At 50.0% G+C, this 23285-nt stretch overlaps 1 protein-coding gene across 1 annotated transcript in view; it reads right to left on the minus strand.

Annotated features, from left to right (window-relative positions):
- The window catches only part of LOC142311667 (myosin light chain kinase, smooth muscle-like), a 142986-nt gene extending 135634 nt beyond the window's left edge, over window positions 1-7352 (minus strand). The window contains exon 1 of the mRNA XM_075350262.1: window positions 7296-7352. The gene's annotated coding sequence lies outside the window, so the exon portion shown is untranslated. The remainder of the gene's footprint in view (window positions 1-7295) is intronic.
- Between the last annotated feature and the right edge of the window lie 15933 nt (window positions 7353-23285).

Below are 23285 nucleotides of genomic sequence, written 5' to 3' on the forward strand. Positions count from 1 at the left end.
TTATTCACAGTGTTTAAATATATTGTAAAACTAGTGTGAGTGTAGACACCAAACATGTATAGGTTTACTTTTTTTTTTTTAATCTTTAAGATACAGTAAAAGTGGCACATGTTTTGCGCCATTTTGTTGTGACCCATAGCAGTCTCATTTTTTTTAAATTTATAGCTCAGTGACTGCTTTTTTGCGTCTCGAGCTGACGTTTTTGATGGTACTATTTTTGGGCTGATACGTTTTGATCACCTGTTATTGCATTTTGCGCAAGATTTGCAGCGACCAAAACAAAAAAACTTACTTTTGGCAGTTGGAATTCTTTTGCCGCTACAACATCTACCAATCAGATTAATTGATGTTATATTTTGATAGATCTGGCATTTCTCGCGGTGATACCAAATGTGGGGGTGATTTGAACTTAAGTTTGTTTTTACATTTTTTAAAACTTTTTCCCCTCTTTTTTCATTCCTACACTAGTCATCCTAGGGTACTATAAGGATCATGCTCAGGTCCTGTAACCAGCAGCTGAGTACTGCAGGTTACAAGAGATGAGTCAAGTGAGCTACAGGAGTCATCCCGTGACCCTGTGCTACCATGACAGCTATCGGATCCACGTGATCACGTCACGTGACTTCCGGTGGCGGCTGGTGAGTAAAGCTTTAGTGCGATCACCATTAAAATGGCGCTGTCACAAATTGACAGCGTCATTTAAGGGATTAACAGATACAAGTGGAATCGCTATCCACCCGTAACTGCATGGCACACATATCAGCTGTACAAATCAGCTGACATGTGCGCAGATCCCCACCGGCAGCCCGCAGCAGCCAGTGGGGATTAATACTATGACCGCTAGGACATAACTTTACTGCCTGTGGTCGTTAAGGGGTTACGCTAAAAGTTCTTAATTTAATCTATTAATATATTACTTGTGGCATTCAGGACATGAACCAGGCATGTGCTTATTATTTCACCTACATTAGTGCAGTGGGACAAATTTGGTCAAAGGAAATCCATGTATACATATATCTTTGTAATGTCTCCGATGACTTCTTAAATATTTAAATATCAGTAGCTGTTCGTTAACTACTTGCCTCAAAGTTGACGCACCACACGCAGGAGAACTCCGCAACCAGCGACACCATTTTCTCTCAATAAAGTCCAAGCATATTTTCTTACTCCAAATAGGTAAACTTTATTATTCTTCCACTCTGGTATGTCGGTCCACGTTCCGCTGGCACCGTAACACGTCCCATGGGGGTTCCTTTCACACCTCCGTTTAATATACAATTTAGCAGCTGTCTGTACTTCAAGCACCTGGGTTCTGTCTGACACCTCTAGGCCTCTCATTCTTCCACCCCACGTCACGCTGGCACCAACCGGTTCATTAAGTCTATTGGGTCACTTCACCCCACCCACAAGGGACACTAACGCATACAAGGACCGCTTTTTTAAAAGAACAACTATTGAGTCCTGGTATTTGTCCGCTGGAATAAGGATCATTATTACTCCAAAATTATTGAGTATTCAGAGCCAGACAATATGGACAGCAGGCCCCCGACCGTCAGGGCTAAACCCCCTCTTCTTGGGGGACGTAGTTAACCAATCCGAACCAGACCTACGCATCACGGCCGCAGAGGTGACCCTTAGGTTCAGACTCTTCAAGGGGCTCTTGTAACTAACTACTTCTCCACAGGGACTCTACTCCTGTCTACTTCCTACCTCACCCAGGTGCCAGAACAGCCGTGCTACCACACTGCCACTTGGTGGCCATTGACATAACATACAACATATACATTACACAGAATTATACACAACCTTGGATGTGCCGGCTACTTCTGCAGGGTGGGCATAACCCTGATGTCGCAGTGCTCGGTCTCATTTTCTAATTTTGATCATGCACTACCACCTTAGGTATAGCAGAGCCAGGAAAGTCATGGAACGTTGTGTATGGACCTGCAGGTCTATTTTTGGGGGGGGGGGGGGGGGGGTTAATTGGAGAAAGATTTTTTTTTTTTTTTTTAAATAAAAGGAATTTTTTCTGTGTTCCTTAGGTTTTTACTTCCAGCGCTTCATGATTTGATTGACAAAGCACAGCTGTCATTAAACAAGTATATTACCCCAAATGCCACCACTCCAGGGCAATCGGGATGAGCTCGGTAAGCACCAGGACTGGCACTTCTAATGGATGCAGCAGTTCTGGGGGGAGCTGCAGACTGCCATTTGTAGGCAGTGGAAGGCCCAATAACAATGAGCTGGACCACGAACTTTACAGTTCAGGTTCACTCATTATAACCAGTAACCCAAAAACTTACATTTAATTATTGATTGCCATTTTTTGAACACCAAGCCTTTAGACGTATAGAAGAATAGATTTGCCTCCCATAAGGCATGTGGAACTATGTTAATACATGAATGTTTAGCTAAAAATAAACTAAACTGGAAAAGTATTAACAAAAACAAATCACAAGAATGGGACTTATTATTTTTAAAGGGGAAAACTACTTGTTCATCTGTTCAGGCTCTTGAACGTCATTAAAACGCTTCAGGCTTTGAAAGATGCCAAGTGTTGTCTATTCTTAAGGTGTCACACATACATATATGAAGGGGTCTGTGCGCTCTATAGAGCCCTTAAATTCTGGAAAGTCAGTGGTGGTCTGAGATAACATCTCATTTTTATTAGTTGCCATCAGATGGTCTTTGGTAGAATTACACAGCAGTATTGCTCCGGTTACCTCATACCCATAGCACAGATCACATATTGTTTCTCCATCATGTGTAGGAGTGTCAGCAGTATATCATACCCACAGGCCAGGATCATGCCTATACATAAAACAGAAGGGGAGTTTGCTATTCTGTGCAGGTGTAGTCACCTGTCGCAGCATATTTAGTATATATATTTGTTTTCTCAGGCTTATGCCTTTACAATTAGACATCACTGATCAAAGCCCGGCCTGCATAAAGATAATACCAAAAAGCATCAAATACTGGTAACTTGTTCTAACTCATCGACATGTTACTTGTGATGATTCAGGCGTCAGGGCATGCTGAGAGTTGTAGTTGTACAGATTAAAATACATATGTTTTGAAATATTATCTGGACCCAAGTGTAAGGAGCCGCTGAGCTTTATGGACCTTGCCCTGAAGACATCAATTGTCACTACAAGACAACTGTGTAAATATAGTATTTGATGTGAAGAACGTGGTAATGCTTATTTTATGTATGTGGCCATCTAATGGCTGGTTTTAGGTACTGCTCCATTGCAGTGTATTGGAGGTTGCCTAGTGACAGGGGCTGTGAGATTGTAAACAGTTAAAAACAAACACACCATGTGCACACAGCCTTAGAGTTAAGTTGAGAAAAGTAGTGTGCAAGCCAGCTGGACACTGGAGGCCCAGAGATTGAGTAGTTGCGGCAGGGTCTAAAGCCAATATTGGGCCTCAGCACACTCCCACCAGTGTAAAACAACGAGGCAGTATCCATCTGCTATATTTTGTTTTTCTTATGTCATAGCGGCATGAGAAAAGAACTGTAGTATGTGGCAGCAAATCTCTGCTCACATTCACCCATACAAGTCTATGGGAGTGTGTGAACCAACGGACTGCACACGGATGTCATCCGAGTGCAGTGCAATATATTCCAAGACAGGCTGACAATGGAGGAGAGGGAGCGATTAGTCTCTCCCTCTTCTCTGCACTTGTGATCCAATCAAAAGATCAGATCACAGTAGATGACGACACTCTGCTAACAGCATAGCCTGAGCTGAGGGTCATTAGCAGATCAATGGAAAAAAAAAAAAAAACGAAAAAAAAAAACCCACAGGAACCAGCTCACTAGGTACTGGAATAATGAGGATGTGGTGCATAGAAGCCCTGGGCTGGATACCAGGCAGGATATGCTTGAAACATGGAGGAATCCAGCATCCGCAAACAATCAAACAATGACGAAGTTACAAACTTTACAATCAATGTTCCATTAGATCAAACAAATAGTCATGATTAGGGCTCTTCTCCACTGGCGTTTTTTTTTTCTCCAAATCCCATCACTTGAAAAAACGGATTGCAATCTGTGTAATGATTTCCTATGAGGCTGTCTCCTTTTACCCGACTCTACACGGTTTCACCTTCAAATCGCAGCATGCGGCGATTTGATGCGATTCTCAGCTCTCTCACCCCCATGAATTCCTATGGGGGCGAGAGAAAAGTCAGAATCTGGGTGGCATGCGCATGTCACACGGATCCTGACACTTGCATACCGCGTCAGACTGGCTACCGGAGAAATCTCCAGTAAAACCAGTCCTGGCTGCGGTTACATGCACTGAACCCCGGAGCTGTCCCGTGAGCTCCAGACTGCAGCCTGAACAGCGAGCGCCGAGTGATTGATTCCCTGGCGATTGCTGTTCCGTTTGCAGCTGTGCTGTGCTGACCTGATCAGGCAGAACGCTGGAGCTCAGGTGACAGCTCTGTGCAGGTAACTGCGGTCAGGACTGGTTTTACAGGAGATTTCTCCCGTAGCCAGTCTGACGCTGCTTACCTAAAAACTCAAATAGCACTCGCATGACGCTCACATGTCATACGGATGCTATGTGAGGGGGAAACAAACAAAAACACACACACACACACACACTTTGAGCCGAGTATCGCTGTGATCTTTTACACGCCAATGGAGAAGGCCCTTAAGAGTAGTATCCTGCACACAGAGCATAGGCCTGGTCTACATTTTCATTTGTTTGGACTTATGGAACATTAATAAAGTCAAGTTTTAACTTCATTTGCAGATGCTGGATTACTCCACATTTTATTAGTATAATCACCTCCGATGCTCTCACATCGGACGCCATACACAAGAGACTCATAATGCAGGACAGAAGAGCATTCCTCTCTAACCATAGTGAGTACCAAACCAGGCAACTCGGGTCACAACCGTTTCCAGAGGCACTAGTCCTATAGCAGAGGCCTGACAGACTTGGGGCGAAAACCGCACAAGGAAACCACTAAATGAGCTTTATCCAATGGAGATTGGAAACCACTAGCACGAGTGGGACCCCAAGGGTTGAAGATAACCATGGCTGTGCAGCACTCCATGACTTTACTGAGTGGTGACAGTGAGGGAGAGGAGAGTGGAACAACAACGGTAGTACCAGGAACTATGGAGCAGTCTGCAGAAGAAGTGTACTTTAAAGTCAGATATTCCATACCTACAACGTTCAAGTGTCGTGCCCACAGTGATGATGTGAAGGAAATACTGTGCATAACTATTAGGGTACATTCACACGACCGTCCCGTTTATGCAGTCAGCAAAAAAAGGGTCCCGTTTCTCCACGGATACAGCCGTGTAACATCTGCATCCGTTACGTATATGGTCCGTGTGCCTTTCTTTTTTTGCGGCCCGCAAAAAAAAAAAAAAAAAACCATAAAAAACAAAACACAGAAGGAGGGTTACATACAGTCAAAAGCTGGAAATATACCGTAGATGGATAGAGGATGGATTGTTAAATAGATGAGAATGACATACGGTATATAATGTCCCACTACCCTGCATTTTGTAATCGTGCACCCTTTAGTACCTTTCATGTGACACTAAAGGGTGTTTAGCCTTGTACTTAGCCAAAAAAATGAAAAACGTGGGGTTCCCCCCTATTTAACCAATTAAAAAAACCCAAAACCAAACATTTGTTAGCGCTGCATTCATAAAAGTCCAATCAAAATATAAAATAAATCAGATTGGTAAACAGTGTAAAAAAAAAAAAAAAAATATATATATATATATATATATATATATATATATATATATATATATATATATATATATATATATATATATATATATATATATATATATATATATATATATATATATATATATATATATATATATATATATATAATATTCAGGCGATCAAGACAAAAATAAAAAACAAGACATCATATAGAACCCAAAATAATGTCAGTTAAAACACCTGAGGGTGCAAAAAGGCAAGTTTTCACACAGCTCCATATCCCAAAAATGTGTGAAACAAGCAAGATCCCCCCCTTCAAAAAAAAGGTTTGTTTTTTTTTTTTCCCCCCCTCCACCACAAATAAAAACAAACTATACATGTTAGTATCTATAATTATACTGACATGGAGAATCATACTGTGAGGTCAGTTTTATGGTAAAATGCACTCTGTAAAATAACCCAAAAAACTATTGCAGAATTTCACTTTTTTGGGCATTTCGCAACAAAGATTCCCCCCCACCCCCTCTTACCATTACATCATATGATAACAATGGGAGGTGTCATTCAAAAGCACAACTCACCCCGCAAAAAAATAAGCCCTTACATGGTTTGCAGATTTGGAGCAGAATATAGATTTCAGCGTGTCAATTCTTTGTCTGTTTTTCTGGCAGAAGATGCTGAAAACTTCTGCAAATACTCAGTGTGCACACGCCCTTAGGAGGTTTTGGTGCACAAACTCTCCAAATCCTCTTGCTCTGAAATCTACATAAATACCCTGAGGTTATGTGCACAAAGTATTGTGGAGGAGTTTTTGATGCAGAAACTCTCCAATTACTAAAAACGTTGCGTTTCTACTCCAAAAACACTGCACTTTTCAGTATCAAAGATGGAGATTTCTGAAATCTCATGCACATGTTGCATATTCTCTTCCTTGTGGGGATTTTTTTGCTGAAGTAAAACAAAAATGTAAAAAGGGCAAATGAGACATGATAAAAAACAGAAATGCTGTACAGTGCATTTGCCTGCCAACACTGTTTTGGGTGCTGAAAAGAAAAAAAAAATATTATACATACACACACACACACACACCAAAAAACACATGTAATCCACACAACCGTATCAAAGTTGCGTCAAAGCCAAATACCATGAATTATTAAAAACAAAACAGTTTAATTTAAAGCATAAAACACATCAACAAGAAGCAAAAACGGCATTTAAGAATATGCGAGTAACCAAATTTAGCAGAGGCTACGTTCCCATGTTGACCATTTGTTGAGTTTTTGCTGCTGGAGATTTCTACACCCATTAGGTAAATTAGGTTATTTATATTTTTTTAGTATGTTTTTATCTTGCTTATTTATCTGCTTATTTTTTTACATCTAATCCAATTCATTCTATGAGCAAAATCCACACATGAATCTTAGCAAACCGAGACGAGAAATTGACGTGTTGCAAATTTAAAAAACAAGACTATTTTTTGTGCAATGAAAATATGCAATGTCCAAATCTCATTGTGAGTAACCTAAATATGACATAAGGCTATTGGAAAAGCACAATAAAAAGGGAAGGAGGATAATGAGAACCTACTTAAATGGCTTTTGTTGTCTGGTTATACTTCCACAATCTCTCAGCTCACCGTCCTGCCATACAGGGATAGCTCCTGAATGGCACCTTCAGTATTTATGGCACACCTGCTCTTGAAGGGTGGGGATTTTAACCATAAACAGAACCTAAATACTTCAGCAGTGAGAAGTGACATGTCAGATGGATCTGATGCTGATGAAGAAATCGGAATGCTTTGGAAACACATAGCATGGTGTAATATAAATTAATAAAAAATATTTTTTTTTGCAACCTTTTGATTAGGCTATGTTTACACTTCCGTTGTTTTGCTTTCATCGCGTCCGTCGTTGCGACGCAAGAACTGATCCGTCGTTTTGTTAGATGTCAACTGACGCAACGGATGTTCTTTCACAGGATTCCGTTCACAGGAATCATGTCAAAAAACTGATCCGTTGCGTCCGTTACATCCGTTGTGCGTCCGTTTTTTGACAGATCCGTCATGATCCGTTTATGTTTGGGGCAGCCTAATGGGTGTGCCAAACATGCTGGGCATACTCAGTAGAGCATGACGGAATCCAGCACTGGGTTCAGTCATGTGACGTATTACGGCGGAATCCAGCACCATCCATTATAGCTTATGACAGATGGCGACGGACACCTGCGGAGTCCGTTTTTTTGCCGCTCCAAAAAACGTTACATTCAGCGTTGCTCCCGCCTGATGGTTAGTCAGTAAACGACTGATCCATCACCCGGCGAATGTAACGCAAGGCCATCCATTGCTAATAGAAGCCTATGGGGAAAAAACAGATTCCTGCAAAATATTTTGCAGGATTCCGTAATTCCTCAAGGTGACAGAAGCAAACAATAGAAGTGTGAACATAGCCTTAGGCTAGTTTCACACTTGCGCTATTTTGACGCAAACGGAATCCGTCAGTAATGTAGTACAGTTCATTTATTTACAGTGGAAGCGCGTTACTATGGCGCGTGTGTGTGTTATGCAGTACCCGCTTGTGTCCACACGATGTCGCGCTTCCACTGTAAATAAATGAACTGTACTACATTAGTGACGGATTCCGTTTGCGTCAAAATAGCGCAAGTGTGAGTGGGGCCTTACTCTTATGGGCAGCGCTCATCTATTCCAGTTTCTTTTTGATTTCCTACACTTGTGAACAAAATGACCCTTGTTGGGTTTTACAGGTGGAGCCACAGCTGTCTAGGGGATTTGATCCAGATTTAGGGCTCACTCACAGCACCGTATACATCAGATGAGCGCAATCCGATTTATTTTTTTATTGGTTAGCACGCAGACAAATGATTTGTATTGGGGCAGTGCTGATCATGACATGATGACTACATTTTTTAGACTTTTTCATTGCTTTCTTTGGTGCAAAAATGCTGAAAAAATTGACATGCTACAGTTTTAAAAAACCGCAGTCTTCCAATTAAGTATTTCTGAAATCTCATGGCTAGAGACGAATGGATCCATGGAAGTTCGTTCGGTTCAGCGGGGTCAGTCAAACTTCAAATTAAGATCGGTTTGGAAACTAAAATTCATAAGAACCCCAATGGAAGTCAGGAATTGGGCAGTTCAGGTCTCTGCCCACATGCAGCCAGCCATAAACAGATGACTTCCAGGGGTAGGTGGGTGGTTCCCCCCCCTTTCTTTTTTTTTTCTTCTCCATCTTCTTCTTTTGGTGCGTACTACATCCGATCAAGCTGTTGTTACCCCCAGTACGAGCCGGTCCAACACTGCAAGCAGCTCACACTCTGCTGAGCACTGAGTGTACCCGAGCACAGCAAGGTATGGCACAACACCACTCGAACTCAGTTTTTAATAAAAGTCCAAACACCAAAACTCAGGTTCACTCCTCTCTATGCATAGCTTTTGATGGTGTTGTAAAAAGCAGCTTTTAATTAGCATAAAAAAGGCAACATGTAAACATAGCCTTACTGTGCAGAGAAGCAATATGTTGCTTTTCTTCTTTATTTGGCGTAGTGTAGAAGTTGTGAAAAAGTGGGAAATGTGCTCTAGAAGTGATCAGCTATAGATATCTGTGTGTAATATTCTGCAGACAAGGTTGGAAGATGTGATAATGGTCTGCACTGTATAAAGAAGAAAAGCAAACATGAATGATGTCAACAAGAGACGTCACTGGTAAGTCACTGTATTACATGTATACACTATATACAGAGCTCTTGTGTATATCACCAGTGATTACTGTACTACGTTTACACTGACCCTATATACAAAGTTCCTGTGTATAATGTTATCTGTGATCATTGTATTACCTATACACTATAGGCCTAAAACACACTTCCGCAAAAAAAACATCCATGTGACACGGTCCGTTTTTTTTGGAGCGTTTCTCCAGTACGTATGGCATCCGTGTGATGGCGTATGCGAGCCGTGTGTACGTGTAAAATGTCCGTGTTTGTGTGTAAAATGCCCGTGTATGTGTACGTGGATACGTGGAATGTCCGTGTAAAATGTCCGTGTTTGTGTGTAAAATGCCCGTGTATGTGTACGTGGAATGTCCGTGTGGAATGTCCGTTTGTGTGTTGCACAATGTCGTTGATACATGTCGGCTGACAGCAGACAGAGGTGCGCGATGAGAATGAACTCGGGTGAACTTCACCCGACTTCATTGTCATGCCGCGGCTCTGTCTCTGTGCCACGTACTGATTAGCGGTCACCAGTGAAGGATTCACCGGTGACCGCTAATCCCCTGAGTGACAGAAGTGAGCGGCCCTCTCTCATACTTACAGTCCCAGAACTGTCGCATATAATGTATGCGGCAATTCTGGGCGGCTGCTGACTGATATTGTTAAGCTGGGGGGCTCCCCATAACGTGGGGCTCCCCATCCTGAGAATACCAGCCTTCAGCCGTATGGCTTTATCTGGCTGGTATTAAAATTGGGGGGGACCGCACGCCGTTTATTTAAATTATTTATTTATTTATTTTCCTGCACAGTATAGACACGCCCACCGGCTGCTGTGATTGGGTGTAGTGAGACAGCTGTCACTCAGCGTGGGGGGCGTGTCTGACTGCAACGAATCACAGGCGTCTGTGGGTGGGGAAAGCAGAGAATACGAGATTGATTAATGAGCGGCCGGCATATTCAAAGTAATTGTTGCCGCGTATTCTCTGCACAGATGTTCCTCGCCGCGCTGGTGATCGGGGAGCGGTATGAGCCGGGGGAAGAAAAAAAACGAGCGCCAATGAAAGTATGACTGAGAACAGCAGAAGAAAAGGTAAGTATACTGACTTTAATTTAAAAAAAACAAAAAATAAGATCGCTAGTGTAAAAACGCACACGCACGAAGCGTGCTGAACACGGACATACTCCGTGTGCGGTCCGTGCAGGCACGGACCCATAGACTAAAGCGGGTCCATGCCTACGTGTTGCCGGCCAAAAACGGACATGTCGTCCGTGTAGAAAAGCTCACACACGTACTTACGACATGGACACACGTTCCGTGTGATTTTACGTACGTGTGCCATCTTCCATTGAATAACATGGGTCTCCGTGTGTACGTGTCTCCGGTACGTGCAAATACGTACCGCACACGTACAAATTACACGGATGTGTGTTGCGGGTCATATACAGAGCTTCCGTGTATAATGTCGCTGGTGATCTCTATATGGCCGGTTTCAGACGTCAGTGTTTTATCATGTTCAAGCCACACGCATGGGTATGGTCATATGTGTGACATACGTGTGTCACACGTGTGACATCTGTGTTTGCATACAAGTGACATATGTGTGACATGTACTGGAGAAAACACATGTCTTTGAAATAAAAAGTTTTTCTATAGTCACCTTCTGACCAGAAAGCCATGGAACCCATAGGGTGGAGGGGCGACATGACTAGAGGGAAGGAAAGGAGTGATGGGGTTATTGGAAACAGGAACGGTTTGTTTATAAGGCAGAATAAAGGGATTGGTTAGTAGGAGGAGTTCCCTGGAGGAAGAGGTGGGGCAGTTGAGGGGTGTAAGTAAAGGACCTTGACTTACCCCCTCTCTCTTGACTTCCGGATATGGAACGATCCGGACGTGCGACAGGATGGCTGCTATCCGGGACCAGCGGATTCATCATTGCAGTGCACGGGCCCCTGGCAGCGCGGTCCCACGTCTTGGCTGCTGGGGGTTAACCCGTTGGCACTTTCCCCTCGCTCCCCTGTCAGCTGCGGGCGGCGTCCCCCCTCCCTCATCTCTCAGGTACTTGCCGTGTGCGGGGGGAGCGAGGAGGAGATGCGAGAGCCCCTTCGGGGACCCTCCGCGGTAGTGACGTGGGCAGGGCAGTACTCAGCTGCTGCTCCGGCCGCGGGAGGAATCTCCGTCCGGGCCGCGGCAGCCGGGAGGGGGGCGTGGCTAGTCTGCGGCCTACTTCCGGTCCGAGCCGCGGCCTGGATTGCTGGATGCGGCAGCTCCCGGACGGGGAGAGCGCCCGGCAGTGACAGAGGCCAGCTTTACCCCTCGCGGACGGCGGGGGGGGGCCGCGGAGCTGCAGCCAGTGGTGGGTCCGGCACCAGGGCAGGCGGGCCTGGAGCGACGGGTGCCCAGGAGGCGGCGGTGAGTGGGGGTGACGGCAGGGGCCCTGCAGTTTCTGCTTGGTCACCCAGATCAGGGGGCAGCTCCCGGCCGCGGCGGTCTCCCCCAGGAGGGGGAGGGCCCAGCGGACAGAGGCTTTCATGAGGCCCAGGAGGGCTGGATGCGGAGGAGAGCGCCCGGCGAGGACGGAGGCCAGCGTTACCCCCCCCGCGGGTGGAGGGGGGGGGGGCCGGGGGGCTGCAGCCAGCAGAGGGTCCGGCACCAGGGCAGGCGAGCCTGGTGCGACGGATGCCCGGGAGGCGTCGGTACGGGGGGGGGGTGACGGCGGGGGCCCTGCGGTCCCTGCCTGGTCACTCAGAGCAGGCGTGCAGCTCCCGGCAGCGGCGGTCTCCCCCAGGAGGGCGAGGACCCGGCGGACGGATGCCTTCTGGGCCCAGTAGGGCAGGAAGCTGGCGGCTCTGGATGGGAGTCTGTCGGCAGCGGGTCGGGCCACAGGTACCCCCTGTCCTCGCAGGCAGCGGGGGGGGGGGGTCGGGCCAGAAGATGAGGCCCGCGGTGGCAGCCCGTGGGACGGGACGGTTTCCGGGGTTGTCGCCGCGGGACAGAAGATGGAGCTTGGAGGATGGTGCCCACGCGGCGTACCAGGAGGACGGCTGTGGTGGTAGCAGCGCTTCGGCGGCGTCTGCGTTACATGAGCCAGAGGCGGTCGGCTCCAGCGAGGAGGGGGAGGAAGCAGCGACGGAAGAATCAGATGTCCGGATGGCGTGACTTTTATTCCAGGATACGTCGGGTCGCGGTCGGGTGAGACGGCCGTGGATTCGGCAGGGTTGGGGTGCAGTTGGTAGGGGGGGCGGCTGCGGACACGGCAGCGCCGAGTGGGTTTGTGTTTTGACCAGGTATGGGGTTTACTGCAGTGGTGTATACGGTTGTGGAGAGGGCGCATGCACCGCCGGCGGCATGGACGGGATCGGTGGTTAGTAGGCGCAGGTGCGGCAGGCAGAGTGGGGGCGCATGAGGCGGCAGGGGAGCATTTTCGGGCAGAGGCGGCAAGGGCTGTGACAGAGTGAGTGGTGAGGAACGAAGAGGGGGATGAGGTGGTGCGTCTGGCTGACAGTGGCCAAGTGTGAGAGGCATGGGTGCTTCAAAGGCCCGCTGGGGGGGGGGGGCTCACTTGCTGGAGGATGTGAGGGTTAAGATTTGAATGGGGAAAGTGTAGCAATAGTTTCACTTCTCCCCCTGTAACAGTTTCACCTGGATTAGATTAAGCCAAGTGATTCCAGGAAGGATAAGTAGAGGGAGGGGAGCGCCGGTGGAGGCTCACCCCTCGTACATTTGTAACGTGGCTGCGGGCATTTGCGTTTTTTGGCAAGGGTATCGGGGGAAGGAATTGGGTAATTGGTTCGGCATGGTTCAGTTATATGGATCCATTTGGGGTGGCTTGTTAGGTCATATGGCGGTTTAGTCTGGCTTCAGTACGCCGAGTAATTTCAGCAAGGGAAGGTGTTGCGTGCCAGTATGCGGTAGGATCATACGGGCACATCCTTATGGCTGCAGTGGATGGCGGCTCCTAGTCAGCCCCCCTTTTGGGGGGTAGTTGAGCTGTTCGGGGCTTGGAACCCCGGCGACACGGACGATGAGGGTTTTTTGGGGGGAATAGAATGATGGGTGGTGCAGATTTGGCGCGGACGGTTGTCTTAAGCATAAGTGTTGGGTTGTGGTAAGGAACATAGTAATTTTGCGTCTTTCTATTTGTATTGGTGGATCTTCGCCTCCTTATTGGAAGTTTGCGCTGGGCCAGGGGACACCTGGTGGTTGTCAGTGGAAAGAGGGGTCAGGAAGTGGCTTTGGGCAGGATGGGTGGGGCCATTCGGGGCCCTCGTCATGATTGGGTTTCTCTGTTGGGGGGTAGTGCCGGAAATGAGCCGTATATAGATATATATATTTCGGCTTGTTCAAAACGTATCTTATCTGGAGGAGTCATCGGTGTATGCCTGCTTGGCTCCAGAATTGTCGGCGGTTTATTATATGTCGTTTGACAGAGGGTGGGATTTGGTAAAGGCGGTGAGCCGTGGAGCATTGATGGCAAAGGCGGATTTGGAGGCAGCATTTAGGTTGTTACTGGTTCACCCTACTAGCTAGCAGTTCGGGTGCTGCGGTGGGGAGGGGAGTTATTATTATGTTGATCGGTGGGTGCTAATGGGTTTTGTCCCATTTTATGTTTCTTTGGAGGCGGTTATTTCTTTGTGGAGTGGTTTGTGCGTGGTGTGTCCAAGCTAACACCTCTTATTCATTATAGGTTGATTCTCTTTACATCAGGTTGGCGGGTTGATGATTCGTTGGGGTTGATTGTTTCATTGCAGATGGTGGTGGATACTCTTTTGGGCCTGTTGGCGCTGGCGAAGACTGAGGGTCCAACGCCAGTGATATGGTTTGTGGGGGATAAAGTTTGATGTTATGGTCAGAAAGGTAGGATTCGTGTGTAATGGTGTGGTCCTATGGGCTGCGATAGAGGCAGTTAGGTCAGCTAAGACGGTGCGGTTTCAGGCGGTACAGTCTTTGCAGGGGCGGTCGAACCACGGGTGCAGAGTTACGCCGCTGGGGTGCGTGTCTGCTGAATGGCTGGCGATGGCTGCGCCAAGGGTGCAGCCATCGGATCATTTGTGTGTGGTCACGAGGGAGATCAATGATGATCTGATGGTGTAGGAGGTTTTTTCTTACGGCGATTTAGTGGCCGCGGATTGTGGCTGGGTAAGGTGGTACCTGATAGAACGTAGCTGCGGTACTCGGATGCAGCGGGTCCAGTTGTTTTCTGGTTGGGCATTGTGGGTAGCTGTCAGGGCCAGGCGGTCGGGCAGACCCAGGAGGTGGATCCACTGGGCCGAACTCTAAGATGGTGGTAAGGAGTCCGGTAGCTGAAGCACTATGGGCAGTAGAACAGTCCGTGCCAGTGAGTAACGAAGGAGTCCCTGGGACCGCGGAGTCACAGATGGTAGTCCGGGTGACGTAGCTCAGGTTCGGAAGCCGAGGTGATGTCAGGCGGGGTCCGGAACCTTTGGAGCGAGATGACGGGTCACCGCAGGGATCCGAGATGGTACGGACTGTCAGATGGCAGACGGACAGCGTGCGGGGTTCGGGATTCAGCAGGACCGGATGGCGAGGCAGGATCAGCTCTAGAAGAGAGATACGTGAGTATGGCAAGACGACACAAGGAGACCTGACTCCTAGCTTGGAAAACACGAAGATCAGGCCCCGCCCTCTTGGACAATACACCCCTTTATACCCTGTACCTGTTTAGCCTCATTTCCTGTTAATGGACGCTGGCCCTTTAAGAAAGGGTCAGTGACCGCGCGCGCGCCCTAATGCGCATGCGCGCAGCCCGGGTGCCAGAAGCCAGGGAAGGAGGCTGAGAAGAGGACGCAGGGGAGCCGGCCAGGGCCTGGGAGGCCGTCGGGCGCCGCGATCGGAGACCAGGGGGCCTGGGAAGGACGGGCACCGGAGCCAAGGACCCGGGGAGCGTGGCAGGTGAGCCGGGGAGCGGGGCTGAGGACCCGGGGAGCGGAGCGGAGGACCCGGGGAGGGGAGCCAAGGACCCGGGGAGCGTGACAGTACCCCCCCCCACGCCCCCCTCCCCGCAACCGGGACATGAAGGCACGGATCAGAGGAGTGCCCACGTTCTCCCTGGGCTCCCAGGACCTATCCTCAGGACCATACCCCTCCCAGTCCACCAGGAAGAACTGTCGGCCTCGAACAGTCTTCATGGCCACGATATCCCTTACCGCATAGATGTCGTCATCGGCAATAGGTGGAGGAGCCGGACTGGCAGCAGCGGAGAAGGGACCAAGGACAACCGGCTTGAGCAGGGAGACGTGGAATGAGTTGGGTATCCTCATCGTGGCCGGGAGCTGTAGCTTGTAGGAGACCTCATTGATCTTGCAGAGGACCTTAAACGGCCCGATGTAGCGAGGGCCCAGCTTGTAGGAAGGTATCTTCAATCGGATGTACTGGGAAGCAAGCCAGACCAGGTCACCAGGAGAGAAACACGGAGGGTCCAGACGCCTCTTGTCAGCGTGTTTCTTCATCCGCTGGGAAGCGCGTCCAAGGGACGCCTTGACAGAGTCCCAAATGGTAGCGAAGTCACGGGCTACAGTATCAGCCGCAGGGACATCCGAAGAAGGGGATATAGGCAATGGAACGGAGGGCTGAAGTCCGTAAACGACATGGAAGGGAGATTTGGAGGATGACTCACTGATGTGGTGGTTATGTGAGAATTCAGCCCAAGGCAGAAGCGTGGACCAGTCGTCGTGATGGGTGTTGACATAGTGACGTAAGAAGGATGTCAAGATTTGATTGACCCTCTCCACTTGGCCATTAGACTGAGGATGGTATGCGGAAGAAAAGTCCAGAGTTACTCCCAGATGTTTGCAGAGCGCCCTCCAGAAGCGGGAGGTGAACTGAGTTCCTCTGTCGGACACGATGTGGGATGGAAAGCCATGCAAGCGGAAGATGTGATGGATATAGGCTTCCGCGAGTTCCTGAGCAGAGGGCAGTCCAGCCATGGGGATGAAGTGAGCCATTTTGGAGAACCGGTCCACCACGACCCATATGACTGTGTGTCCAGAGGATAATGGCAAGTCCGTAATAAAATCCATCGCTATGTGTTGCCACGGAACTGAGGGTGTAGGCAGAGGCAGAAGACGGCCATAGGGCAGGTGTTTGGGCGTCTTGTTTCTGGCACAAGAGGAGCAGGCAGAGACAAAAGCAGCGACGTCCGTGCGAAGGGATGGCCACCAGTAATGGCGTACAATCGCACCCCATGTTCTCTTCTGGCCTGCATGACCGGCTGTTTTTGAGGCATGACCCCAGTGTAACACTTTTAGCCTGTCAGTCTCAGAGACATAGGTCTTTCCGGGCGGTATCTGGGCCAGGGTGACAGGGGCCACCGAAATGATCTTGCTAGGAGAGATGATGGGTTGGGTAGTCTCTTCCTCCTGCTCCATGGGCATGAAAGACCTAGACAAAGCATCAGCGCGTACGTTCTTGTCCGCGGGTCGGAAATGGAGCTGGAAGTCAAACCTGGCAAAGAATAGGGACCACCTGGCTTGCCGTGGGTTCAGTCGCTGAGCGGACCGCAGGTATTCCAGGTTCTTGTGGTCCGTGTAGATAATCACGGGGTACACTGCTCCTTCCAGGAGGTAGCGCCACTCCTCCAGAGCCAGTTTGACCGCCAATAGTTCTCGGTCACCGATGGTGTAATTACGTTCAGGTGCTGAGAAGCTCTTGGAGAAGAGACCGCACGTCACCATCTTGCCGGAGGAGGACTTCTGCATGAGCACTGCTCCGGCTCCCGAGGAGGAGGCATCCACCTCCAAGGTGAACTGGCGGTTTAACTCCGGACGGTGGAGTACAGGCGCGGAGGCAAATGCTCGCTTCAGTGAGCAAAACGCGGCGTCGGCCGCAGGTGACCAGTCCTTTGGATTAGCCTCCTTTTTGGTCAAAGCGGAGAGAGGAGCAGTCAGGGCAGAGAAGTGAGGGATAAACTGGCGGTAGTAGTTGGCGAATCCCAGGAACCGTTGGATTGCCTTCAGTCCAGAAGGGGGAGGCCAGTTGAGTATGGAGGAGACCTTCTTTGGATCCATCTGCAGTCCAGTGCCCGAGATGATGTATCCCAGGAAAGGGAGAGAAGACTGCTCAAAGACACACTTCTCATATTTGGCGTAGAGACGATTCTCTCTCAGTCTTTGTAAAACCAGCTGTACGTTCTCTCTGTGGGTCTGGAGGTCCGGAGAGAAGATAAGGATGTCATCCAGATAAACTACTACACAGATGTAGAGGAGGTCCCGGAATATGTCGTTCACCAATTCTTGGAAGACTGCTGGTGCGTTACACAGGCCGAAGGGCATCACGCAGTATTCATAATGCCCATCGCGAGTATTAAACGCGGTCTTCCATTCGTCCCCAGAGCGGATACGAACTAGGTTGCAGGCACCCCGAAGATCCAGCTTGGTGAACACACGGGCTCCTCTGAGCCGGTCGAACAATTCGGGGATGAGCGGCAGAGGGTACTTGTTCTTTACGGTGATCTGATTCAGACCCCGGTAGTCGATGCATGGGCGTAGGTCACCCTCTTTCTTCTTGACGAAGAAGAAGCCTGCTCCCGCAGGAGAGGAGGATCTCCGGATGAATCCCTTTGCCAGGCTTTCTGTGATGTAGGTGGACATGGCCCTGGTTTCGGCTGGAGACAACGGATATATCCGTCCTCGAGGCGGTGTTGTTCCTGGGAGCAGGTCGATGGCACAATCGTAGGGACGGTGTGGCGGAAGTACCTCAGACTCCTTCTTGTCAAAAACGTCTGCGAAGGACCAATAGGCCGAAGGCAGTTCCGGCAGGTTCTCTGGAACCGGAGGTCGTCGGATAGGTTGTATGGACTTCAGACACTTCTCATGACAAGCAGGACCCCATCGGGTGATTTCGCCAGTACCCCAGCTGACTGATGGTTCGTGTGTCCGCAACCAGGGAAGTCCCAGCAGGATTTGATGGGACATGTGTGGAAGGACGTAGAGAGCGATGTTCTCGGTGTGCAGGGCACCGATACGCAGTTCGACCGGACTGGTGACCCAGGAGATGGTATCAGAGAGGGGTCTCCCATCCACAGAGGCAATCACTAGGGGCTTCTCGAGTGGAGTAACAGGCAGCTGGTACTTGTCCACCGTGGCCTGCTGGATGAAATTGCCTGCTGCTCCAGAGTCGAGGTATGCCTCAGCCGTGAAGCGCGTCTCTCCCGTTGACACTTGCACAGTCCACATAACCGGGTCTGAGAGAGTCCCAGCACCTAGGGTGGCCTCTCCTACCAACCCTAGGCTTTGGAGTTTCCCGGCCTTTCCGGACAGGAGCGTAGGAGGTGTGTGTCCTCTCCGCAGTAAAAGCAGAGACCCTTGGCGAGCCGCTCTGCTCGACGTTGTTCAGACTGTCGTACTCGGTCGATCTGCATGGGCTCGTGGACGGGAATCCCAGCTGTTGATGACTGAGATACGGAGGGCTTCTGTGGAGGAGAGGAATGCCGTACCGGACGTCTCTCACGAGACAGCTCTTTGGAGCGCTCCTGAAAACGTATGTCCACTCGAGTTGCTAGGGCAATCAGGGCATCTAGGGTGGAGGGCACGTCACGACCCGCCAACTCATCTTTGATGCGACTCGAGAGTCCTTCCCAGAAGGCGGCTGTTAGGGCCTCATTATTCCACCCGAGTTCTGAAGCCAAAGTGCGGAAACGGATGGCGTATTGGCCCACCGTCAGTGTTCCTTGACGTAAGCGGAGGAGGGATGAAGCAGACGCAGAGGCGCGTCCCGGCTCGTCAAAGGTGCTGCGAAAGGCCTGCAGGAACTCTTGAAGATCCTTGGTCATAGGGTCCTCCTTCTCCCACAACGGGTTCATCCATGCCAGTGCCTCGCCCTCCAGGTGAGACATGATGAAGGCGACCTTGGCTTGGTCGGAGGCAAACAGATGTGGCAGCTGCGTGAAATGGAGGGAGCATTGGTTTATAAACCCCCTGCAGGACTTGGGATCTCCGGCGTACCGGGGTGGTGAGGCCAAACGCAGTCTGGAAGCATCCGAAGAAGCAGCCACGGGAGCGGGGGACGTGGCTTGACTAGTGGCGGCTTGGGATGTCGAAGACGTGACTGCCGCTTGTAGCGTGGTCAGGCGGGTGTCCACGGAAGTCATAAAGTTCAGCATGCGGGTCTGGACTTCACGCTGGCGTTGGAGTTCCTCTTGCAAGGCCGCTAGTGCTGCAGCGGGATCCATGGCCTGATCTTACTGTCAGGGCCAGGCGGTCGGGCAGACCCAGGAGGTGGATCCACTGGGCCGAACTCTAAGATGGTGGTAAGGAGTCCGGTAGCTGAAGCACTATGGGCAGTAGAACAGTCCGTGCCAGTGAGTAACGAAGGAGTCCCTGGGACCGCGGAGTCACAGATGGTAGTCCGGGTGACGTAGCTCAGGTTCGGAAGCCGAGGTGATGTCAGGCGGGGTCCGGAACCTTTGGAGCGAGATGACGGGTCACCGCAGGGATCCGAGATGGTACGGACTGTCAGATGGCAGACGGACAGCGTGCGGGGTTCGGGATTCAGCAGGACCGGATGGCGAGGCAGGATCAGCTCTAGAAGAGAGATACGTGAGTATGGCAAGACGACACAAGGAGACCTGACTCCTAGCTTGGAAAACACGAAGATCAGGCCCCGCCCTCTTGGACAATACACCCCTTTATACCCTGTACCTGTTTAGCCTCATTTCCTGTTAATGGACGCTGGCCCTTTAAGAAAGGGTCAGTGACCGCGCGCGCGCCCTAATGCGCATGCGCGCAGCCCGGGTGCCAGAAGCCAGGGAAGGAGGCTGAGAAGAGGACGCAGGGGAGCCGGCCAGGGCCTGGGAGGCCGTCGGGCGCCGCGATCGGAGACCAGGGGGCCTGGGAAGGACGGGCACCGGAGCCAAGGACCCGGGGAGCGTGGCAGGTGAGCCGGGGAGCGGGGCTGAGGACCCGGGGAGCGGAGCGGAGGACCCGGGGAGGGGAGCCAAGGACCCGGGGAGCGTGACAGTAGCGCTTCCAATCGGTGGTAGTGGTCGGGTTGTGGAGGTTGGCAGTTTTTCCAAGAGGAAGGTGTGCTGTCATTCTGACTATCAGTTGGTGGAGAATTCGATTAATAGTTGGTTTGCTAATCCTGGGGCCAAGGGTGGCACACTTGCGGCAGTTGGTTTCTCAATTGTATGCGTTTTAAAACAAAAAAAAAAAATGTTATGCGTGGCGCAACCAGTACTGGGGGTTCGCCAAGGGAATAGCAGCTGCTTTGTTTCCTTCCAGTTCTGCAGGTCTCGGGAGTTGAGGCCGGGTAGCAGACGAGGTGGGCATGGTGTGTCCGGAGGGCTTGTAGAGTCTGGTGTGGCTGTGTTGGGGAGCGGCTCGGGGCCCAGTGTCTGAGGTTATTTGGGGCGGATATCCAGAAGTGTGGTTGGCGCGGATAACGTTGTTTGGGGCCATGTGTGAGGAAGGCCCGGTGGAGTATTTGGTGGTGGCGTTGGCAGTGGTGAGTAACGGTTTTCAGGTTGCTAGACCGGCGTCAGCAGTGGAGCAGAGGGTGGCGGCTGTGGCTGTCTTGTTGAGGATTAGATGTGGAGAGATGTTTTCGCAGGATCTTAGTGCGCGGCAGGCCTTGAAGGGTTTTGTCGTAAGGGTGTGAGGGAGCGGGACACAAGGGTCCGTCTCCGTTGTTTTGTGGCAGCGTTTGGTGAGTGGTTTGTGGTGGCTATGTTCATCTGAGCACGAGCGGGTTTTGTTTCCCTTGTCCAAAACGGTTTGTGTTAGACTTTTGGGGGGCTTTGAGATTGTGGGGTTGGTCAGCCCATATACGGTTAAGAGCGGAGGTTGGATGTTGGAGGATGTGTCCGAGGTGGTGCAGTGGGTTGAGCGCCGGCTTCGTCGCTCACCGAATCAGATTAGGCGGGTGGTGAAGGTTGGTGTTATTATACGTGGTCCCGGGTGCGGAATTATGTTGTTAGCGGCCCAGGCTCATTATTGTGTCACGTTTGTTAAGGTACCATTTTGTGGCAGTGCTGCAGACTTGATTGCAGGTGGCGGGGGTGGGCGCCCAGAATACTACGGGTCGTATTCCTTCTGGATTGGGCTGCCACGGAGGCACCTCGGTGGTCTCAAAAAAGGAGTTGTGAGAAGTATTGGGAGGTGGGAGTCCTCTTGTTTCGGCGTTACGTTTGGCATCAGTTGTTATCGGATTAAGGCCAATGGGGGCGTTTGAGTCTTTTGGGAGTGGAATGGGTTGGCGTAACAGGTTGGTGTTATCTGTGGGTTTATGACCTCTGGGTTTTGTGGTGAGGGTGTGCCTCATTTGGATATTTGGGCATTCGTTGGTTCTCGGGGCCTCGATGGTCTGAGGCTCGCCCGAATTTTGCCAGTTGGGTCTGGACGGGTCGATGGTACTGGTCCAGTAAGTGGGAGGCAGCGATTTGGTATCTCGAGAAGTTATTTATGAATGTTTTAAAAAAAAATAAAAAAAATTGTTGGTTTGTTGCATTGTGGAAGACATACCCGGGCTTAATCGTGGGGTAGTTTTGATAGTGTGACCAGGTGGGAATGGCGTGGGGCTCGTGCGGTAGGCAGTATCAATCGAGCCTTATTGGGGGGAGGCGCCAAAAGTTAGTGGCGCTGAACTGGTGGTTTTGGAGATGCGATGGGGGTGCATCTTAACGTTCTTGGTGCTGTTTTGTGGACGCTGGGATTGCGTGGAGGTGTGGTACAAGCATTTGGTGTGTGGGGGTCCAGGCCACGTAAGGAGTCACGTGCCCTGTCCTGTGGCGGGGGTAGGTCTGGTCCAGAGGCGGTTGAAGGCAATGGTAACTGGACAGAGAGACACTATCTTGGTATGGTGGCTCCAGGTTCCGGTAAATTGCAGGCACGGGGTTCTGCAAAGTTGGGGGGTATTAATCCGTAGGTGATTAATACCTCATCTCTGGGTCGGTGTGTTGCGGCCAGGGATACTGGGGTGAGAAGTGGTTCCTGGACTGGGCCTACTCAGGGTTGTATATTTACTGTATTGGTTACTGTGTTACCTATTGTTATTTGTTGGGGTCGCCCGTTGGACGGCGCCCCCTTGTGTTAGTATGTAAATAATAGGTAATAAAGGCTGCTGTGGCCAATTTAAACCAAGTCACATGCAGTTCGTGTATTATTTACAGATGGTATTGGTGGGTAACACACATACAGCACGACTGGAGAATCCTTCCTCAATGGTCAAGAAAGCCATGGAACCCATAGGGTGGAGGGGCGACATGACTAGAGGGAAGGGAAGGAGTGATGGGGTTAATGGAAACAGGAACGGTTTGTTTATAAGGCAGAATAAATGGATTGGTGGGTAGGAGGAGTTCCCTGGAGGAAGAGGTGGGGCAGTTGAGGGGTGTAAGTAAAGGACCTTGACTTACCCCCTCTCTCTTGACTTCCGGATATGGAACGATCCCCGCCCACCCTCCCTTGTGTTTAATACCGAGGGGAATTTTGTCTGGGTTGTTTCTTTGTCACAGCAGCGGGGGTAGGTCTGGTCCAGAGGCGGTTGAAGGCAATGGTAACTGGACAGAGAGACACTATCTTGGTATGGTGGCTCCAGGTTCCGGTAAATTGCAGGCACGGGGTTCTGCAAAGTTGGGGGGTATTAATCAGTAGGTGATTAATACCTCATCTCTGGGTCGGTGTGTTGCGGCCAGGGATACTGGGGTGAGAAGTGGTTCCTGGACTGGGCCTACTCAGGGTTGTATATTTACTGTATTGGGTACTGTGTTACCTATTGTTATTTGTTGGGGTCGCCCGTTGGACAACGCCCCCTTGTGTTAGTATGTAAATAATAGGTAATAAAGGCTGCTGTGGCCAATTTAAACCAAGTCACATGCAGTTCGTGTATTATTTACAGAT

Source organism: Anomaloglossus baeobatrachus, chromosome 5, assembly GCF_048569485.1.
Source record: "Anomaloglossus baeobatrachus isolate aAnoBae1 chromosome 5, aAnoBae1.hap1, whole genome shotgun sequence".
Classification (NCBI taxonomy): Eukaryota; Metazoa; Chordata; class Amphibia; order Anura; family Aromobatidae; genus Anomaloglossus; species Anomaloglossus baeobatrachus.